Genomic DNA, 7,740 nt, shown 5'->3' with positions numbered 1-7,740 from the left:
ACTTTATTTTTCTCCCCAAAGCCCCCTGGTACATAGTTGTATATTTTAGTTGTGGGTCCTTCTAGTTGTGGCATGTGGGATGCCGCCTCAACGTGGCCCCACGAGCAGTGCCATGTCTGTGCCCAAGATCTGAACCAGCGAAACCCTGGGCCACCATAGCAGAGCGCACAACTTAACCACTCGGCCAGGGGGCCAGCCCATCCTATTTCCTTTTAATTATCCTGCAAGCATCACAAATTCAAAATGTCTAAAATCGAGCTTATCATATTTCCTCCCACAGCTCCTACTTCAATGTTATCTCTCTCTGTGAATAGCACCATGATTCCCTCAGTTACAGGATATAGAGAATTAATCATTTTGACTCTTTTCTTTTGCTCAACCCTACATCCAGTCACCAAAGCCAGTTAATATTATCTCCCTAATATCTTTCAAATTTGTTAAGTTGTCTACGTCTCTTTTCCAGTAGTCTGGTACTGAACTCTAATGCAGACCATTATCATCTTTTACCTGATATATTTCAGCATCTTCTATCTAGTCTTCTCACCTCTAGATTGGCCTCCTGTATGATTCATTTTCCATACTGAAACCAGAGCAGTTTTTAACAGCAATATTAGATCATGTTGTGCCCAATTTGGCAGGATATATACTAAAATTGGAACAATACAAAGAAGATTAGCATGGCCCTTGTGCAAGGATGACTTAAAAATTTGTAAAGCATTTCTTACTTTTTCTGCTTTGATGGACATACAATCTCTAAAGATGCAATTTTCATGACAATAACTGCACATGTTAGGAAAGAGAGGATGGAGCCATATAAGAGCAAAGTTTTTATATACTACTGCAATTTAATTGGTATTAATTTAAACTAGATTGCTATAAATTAAGATGTTAATTGTAATCCTCCTAGCAACCACTAAGAAAATAACACAAAAAATATAGTAAGAAAAAGAATAAGGGAGTTAAAATAGTACACTGGAAAATATCCTTTCAACACAAAAGTAGTCAGTAATGGAAGAAGGATCAAAAATAATAATAAAACATATAGAAAACAAATAGAAAATGAAAAACGTAAATATGACCTTATCAGTTATTTCATTAAGTGAAAAGGGATTGAACTGAAAGACAGAGATTAGCAAAATGGATTAAAAAACAAAACCCAACCATATACTGTCTATAAGAGACACATTTTAGATTCAAAGGCACAAAGAAGTTAAAAGTAAAAGTATGGGGGTGTCGGCCCCGTGGCCGAGTGGTTGGGTTGGCGCACTCCACTGCAGGCAGCCCAGTGTTTCATCGGTTCGGATCCTGGGCACGGACATGGCACTGCTCATTGAGCCACGCTGGGGCGGCGTCCCACGTGCCACGACTGGAAGGACCCGCACCTGAGAGTATACAACTGTGTAACAGGGAGCTTTGAGGAGAAAAAGGAAAAAAATAAAATCTTTTAAAAAAAAGTAAAAGTATGGGAAAAGATATAATAGGTAAACAATAACCAAAAGAGACCTAGAATGGCTATTCTAATATCAGACAAAGTAGACTTTAAGATAAAAATTGTTACTAGAAACTAAGCATGACATTTGTTAATAATAGAGTTAATCCATCAAGAAGATATGACAATTATAAACTTATATACACCTAACAACCGAAACTCATGAAGCAAAAACTAATAGAATTGAAGGAGAAAATAGACAATTCAACAATAATAGTTGGAGATTTCAATATCTCACTTTCAATAATGGATAGAACAGCTAGACAGAAAATTATCAAGCAAATAGAAGAATTGAACAGCACTATCATCCAATCAACAGAGACGTATACAACACTCCATTCAACAACTACAGAATACATATTCTTCTCAAGTACATGTGGAACATTTGCCAGGATAGAACATGTGTTAGGCCATAAAACAAGCGTCAATAAACTTTAAAGGACTGAAGTCATATGAAATATGCTCTCCAACCACAGTGTAATGAAATTAGGAATTAATAACAAAAATAAATTTGGCAAATTCACAAATACATGGAAATTAAACACAATAATAAATAATAAAAGGGTCAAAAAGGAAATTAGAAAATACTTTGAGTTGAATGAAAATGAAAACACAACATACTAAACCTTATGGGATGCAATGAAAATAGTGGCTAGAGGGGAATTTAGAGCTGTAATTGCCTACATTGAAAAAGAAGAAAGATCTCAAATCAATAACCTAACACTCCACCTTAAGGACCTAGAAAAACAAGAGCAAACTAAATCCAAAGCAAGCAGAAGGAAGGAAATAATATAGGTTGAAGTGGGAAATAAGTGAAATAGAGAACAGAAGAACAATAGAGAAAATCAACAGAACCAAAAGTTGGTTCATTGAAAAGACCAACAAAATTGACAAATCTTCAGCTAGACTAATCAAGCAGAAAAAGTGAGAAGACTAAAATTACTAAAATCAGCAATGAAAGAGGGGACATTACTACCAACCTTACAGAAATTTTTAAAAAAAGATTATGAGGTGTTATGGACAGAAAGTTTGTGTCCCCCAAAATTCATACACTGAGGTCCTATTGCTCAATGTGCTGGTGTTTGGAGGTGAGGCCTTTGGAGATAATTAGGGCTATATTAAGTCATGAAGGTGGGGGATTTCATAATGAGATTAGTGACTATAGAAGAAAAGAAAGAGAGATGGTGCCAAAATGGCAGCATAGGCAGACTCCCTACTCACCTCCTCCCAAGGACACAACAAATTTACAACTACTCTTGGAGAAATTACCCCTGAGAGAGAAGTGAAAATTGGATAAAAACAGCCCACACACTAAGAGATGGTGCTGACTGAGGTAGAAGAGGCAGAAATTCCCCTCTCGAGAGAAAAAAGACACCTTCGAGCTGTGGCACCTCATGGCCAGCTGGGAGCAATCCTAAGGTATGAAGCGTTCCCTGAGATCTGAGATCTGAGCAGGGGAGCATTACCACACTAAGCAGCTTTTGGACTCAGCACAACTGAGACAGATGCTATAATATCTGGCTTTGCTGGCTATTAACTACAACAGGGAATACCCCTGGAAGATCTATCAGACATAAGGGGAAAAAAGCCCTCCTCTTAAAAGGCCCATGAACAAATTCACCTATTTCAGAAAGCAACCTAAAGTCACCAGAAAGAAAGGTGCACAGTCCTTTGGTGAAAGGAGACTCACTTGATAGGCTCTGGGTGCATCTCAGTGAGAGGTGAGACCTCCCAGGGACTGAGACATTGACAGCAACCATTATTGTGACCTAGCACAGGCATGCTGAGAGAGACACTGGCAGACACCATTGGAGTTCTTCCCCTGACCTGTTAATGCAGGGGTCTGCCCCACCCACTAGAGCACTGATTTAATCCAGCTCAGCCAGGGCAGGCAGCCTGCCCTAGGGACTGGCCCCACCCAATAGCAATTTGTGGGCCCACATAGGCAGTGTGCCTGGAACCTCTGCAGCTGGGTGAGTGGGTCTGCCTCTGCACAAGGGGCAAGCCTGTATTGGTGGATTGTGTGGAGCCTCTGCAGTGAAGCAACTCAACCCACTTCAGTGGGTTGGAGCATGCGCATGGGGCAGAAATGTGTTGACAGGGTTTGTGGCCCGCAGATGGTGGCACTTGTCAGCTACAGCAAACCTGCGCTTCTCAAACAGCCACATAGGGGATCTGTCCCATCTTCCAATGCCTGAAACAATTGAGTGGTCCCATGCCTGGGACTGGCTCCACTCCACTGCATCCTGAAAGAGCTGAAAACAACCTTGCATGCTGGAGGCCCACAGCAATTATAAGCCCCTAACTCTAGCAATCAGCCATACTGGGGCCTACTCACATAACAGAAAAACTGCAACAGGAAAGTGCTATTAGACCTTTCAGCCAACTGTGCTGGGGCTTCCCACAACCAATAAAGTGTCTGAAGGATCCCTAGCAGCCACACAAAGCTGAGCAATACAACCAGCCAGCCAGGGGGACACCCTAGCATCCCTGGGCACCTGCAGCAAGAGCAACCCTGCCACAACAGATGGACACACATAACCCACACACGAGATGCTCCTAAAACATTTGGAACTGGTGATGAGAGGGAAGGACACTGCTGGGCCTTATAAGACATCTCTTACATAAAGCTGCCTCTCCAAGATCAGGAAACATAGCTGACCTACCTAATACATAGCTATAAGTACAGAGAAAGAGGCAAAATGAGGAGACAAAGGAATATGTTCCAAGCAAGAGAACAGTATAAAACCCCAGAAAAAGCACTAAACAAAACAAAGATAAACAATCTACCTGACAAAGGGTACAAACTAAGAGTCTTAAGGATGCTGATTGATCTTGGGAGAAGAATGGATGAACTTAGTGAAAACTTCAACAAAGAATTGGAAAATATAGAAAAGAACCAATCAGAAATGAAGAACACAATACTGGCAATGAAAAATTCACTAGAGGGTCTCAATAGCAGAGTAGATGATACAGAACAGATCAGTGAGCTTGATGAAAGACTGGAAGAAATCACCCAAGCTGAACAAATAAAAGAAAAAGAATTAAAAAGAAAGAGGACAGTCTAAGGGACTTCTGGGACAACATCAAGTGAACTAACATCCATATTTTAGGTGTCCCAGAAGGAGAAGTGAGAGACAAGGGGGCAGAGAAACTATCTGAAGAAATAATAGCTGGAAACTTTCCTAACCTAAGGAAAGAAACAGACTTCCAGGTACAGGAAGCACAGAGAGCACCAAACAAGATAAACCCAAAAAGGTCCACACCAAGACACATTATAATTAGAAAGTCAGGAATTAAAGATAAAGAGGTACATAAAGATAAAGAGATACATACAAAGGAAATCCCACAAGGTTATCAGCTGACTTCTCCACAGAAAACTTACAGGCTAGAAAGGAGTGGCACAATATATTTAAGGTGCTAAAAGGGAAAAACCTACAGCCAAAAATGTTCTACCTGGCAAGGTTATCATTTAGAATGGGAAGAGAAATAAAGAGTTTCCCAGACAAGCAAAAACTAAAGGAGTTTATCACCAAGAAACCAGCCTTACAAGAAATACTAAAGGGACTTACTTAAGTGAAAAAGAGAAGACTACAAATAGGAATAAGTAAATTATAAAAAAACAATAAAGGAATAAAATCACGGGTAAGGGCAAATATGCAATAAAGGTAACAGATCAACCACCTATGGAGTTAATATGAAGGTCAAAAGATAAAAGTGCTAAAATTAGCTATTTCCAGGAGAAGAGGGTAACAGATACACACGTACAAAAGAAGAGGTTAGATACGATATCAAAAACATAAAATGTGGGAGGAGGGGAGTAAAAGAGTAGAGCTTTTGGCAAGAGGTCAAACTAAAGAGACCATCAACTCAATATAGATTGCTATATATGTAGGTTATTATATACGAACCTCATGGTAAGCACAAACCAGAAACTTATAATAAATACACAAAAAATTAAGAGAAAGGAAGCCAAACATAATACTAAAGGAAACCATCAAATCACAAGGGAAGAGAACAAGAGAAGAACTACTAAAACACCCAGAAAAAAGCAACAAAATGGCAAGAAGTGCATACTTATCATTAGCTACTTTAAATGTCAATGGACTAAATGTTCCCATCAAAAGGCATATGATGGCCAATAGGATAAAAAAACCGAGACCCATATATAAGCTGCATACAAGAGAGACACTTCAGACCTAAAGACACTCACAAACTGAAAGTGAAGGGATAGAGAAAGATACTCTATGCAAATGACAATGAAAAGAAAGCCTTGATAGCAATACTTAAATCAGACTGTAAAACAAAACTGTAACAAGGGGCTGGCCCCGTGGCTGAGTGGTTAAGTTCGCGTGCTCCGCTGCAGGCGGCCCAGTGTTTCGTTGGTTCGAATCCTGGGTGCGGACATGGCACTGCTCATCAAACCACGCTGAGGCAGCATCCCACATGCCACAACTAGAAGAACCCACAACAAAGAATACACAACTATGTACAGGGGGGCTTTGAGGAGAAAAAGGAAAAAATAAAAAATCTTAAAAAAAAAAAACTGTAACAAGAGACAAAAAAGGACACTACATAATGATAAAAGGAACAATCCAACAAGAGGATATAACACTGGTAAATACTTATGCACCCAATATAAGAGCACCTAAATATATAAAGCAATTATTAACAGATGTAAAAGGAGAAATAGACAATAACACAATAATAGTAGGGGACTTTAACACCCCATTGACACCAATGGATAGATCATCCAAACAGAAGGTCAATAAGGAAACATTGGCCTTAAATGATGCATTAGACCAGATGGACTTGTAGATAAATACAGAACATTCCATCCAAAACCTGCAGAATACACATTCTTTTCAAATGCACATGGAATGTTCTCCAGGATTGATCACATATTAGGCCATAAAACAAGTCTCAATAAATTTAAGAAGATTGAAATAATACCAAGCATCTTTTCTGAGCACAATGATATGAAACTAGAAATAAACTACAGGATGAAAACTGGAAAAGCCACAAATATTTGGAGATTAAACAAAATGCTACTGAACAGCGATTTGGTCAATGAATAAATCAAAAGAGAAATAAAAAAATATCTGGAGACAAATGAAAATGAAAATATGACATGCGAAAATTTATGGGATACAGAAAAATTGGTTCTAAGAGGAAAGTTTATAGCAATACAGGCCTACCTCAACAAAAAAGGAAAATCTAAAATAAACAATCTAACAGTGCACCTAAACAAACTGGAAAAAGAAGAACAAACAAAGCCCAAAATCAGTGGAAGGAAGGCAACAATAAAAATGAGAGCAGAAATAAATTAAATGGAGACTAAAAAAAAATAGAAAAAATCAATAAAACAAAGAGTCAGTTCTTTGAGAAGATAAACAAAATTGACAAACGTTTAGCTAGACTCACCAAGAAAAAAAGAGAGAAAGCTCAAATAAATAAAATCATAAATTACAGAGGAGAAATTACAACAAACACCTCAGAAATACAAATGGTTATAAGAGACTACTATGACAAACTATATGCCAACAAATTGGATAATCTAGAAGAAATGGATAAATTCTTAGAATAATACAACACTCCAAAACTGAATCAAGTAGAAATAGAGAATTTGAGTAGACCAATCACCAGTAAGGAGATCGAAACAGTAATCAAATCCTCCCAAAAAATAAAAGGCCATGACCAGATGACTTCCCTGGTGAATTCTACCAAACATTCAAAGATTTAATACCTATCCTTCCCAAACTCTTCCAAAAAATTGAAAAGGAGGGAAAGCTTCCTAACTCATTGTATGAAGCCAACATTACGCTGATACCAAAACCAGACAAGGACAACACAAAAAAAGTAAATTACAGGCCAATATCACTGATGAACATCAATGCAAAAATGCTCAACAGAATACTAGCAAATCAAATGCAACAATTATTAAAAAGATCATACACCATCATCAAGTGGGATTTATTCCAGGGATGCAGGGATGGTTCAACATTTGCAAATCAGTCAACGTGATACACCATATTAACAAAATGAGGAATAAAAACCACATGATCATCTCAATAGATGTAGAGAAAGCATTTGACAAGATAGAGCATCAATTTATGATAAAAATTCTGAATAAAATGGGTATAGAAGGGAAGTACCTCAACATAAGAAAGGCCATATATGACAAACCCACAGCTAATATCATTCTCAATGGAGAAAAAGGGAAAGCTATTCCTCTAATAACAGGAATCAGA

The 7,740-nt window shown here is 38.2% G+C and overlaps 1 non-coding gene across 1 annotated transcript; it reads left to right on the top strand.

The window, feature by feature from the left end:
* The first annotated feature begins 624 nt into the window (after positions 1–624).
* On the top strand, positions 625–729 carry LOC124238772 (U6 spliceosomal RNA). The gene has a single exon (XR_006888378.1). It is a non-coding gene; the product is annotated as a U6 spliceosomal RNA (small nuclear RNA).
* The last annotated feature ends 7,011 nt before the right edge of the window (positions 730–7,740 follow it).

Source organism: Equus quagga, chromosome 4, assembly GCF_021613505.1.
Source record: "Equus quagga isolate Etosha38 chromosome 4, UCLA_HA_Equagga_1.0, whole genome shotgun sequence".
Taxonomy (NCBI): domain Eukaryota; kingdom Metazoa; phylum Chordata; class Mammalia; order Perissodactyla; family Equidae; genus Equus; species Equus quagga.
This window is presented reverse-complemented; position numbering and strand designations above follow the sequence as displayed.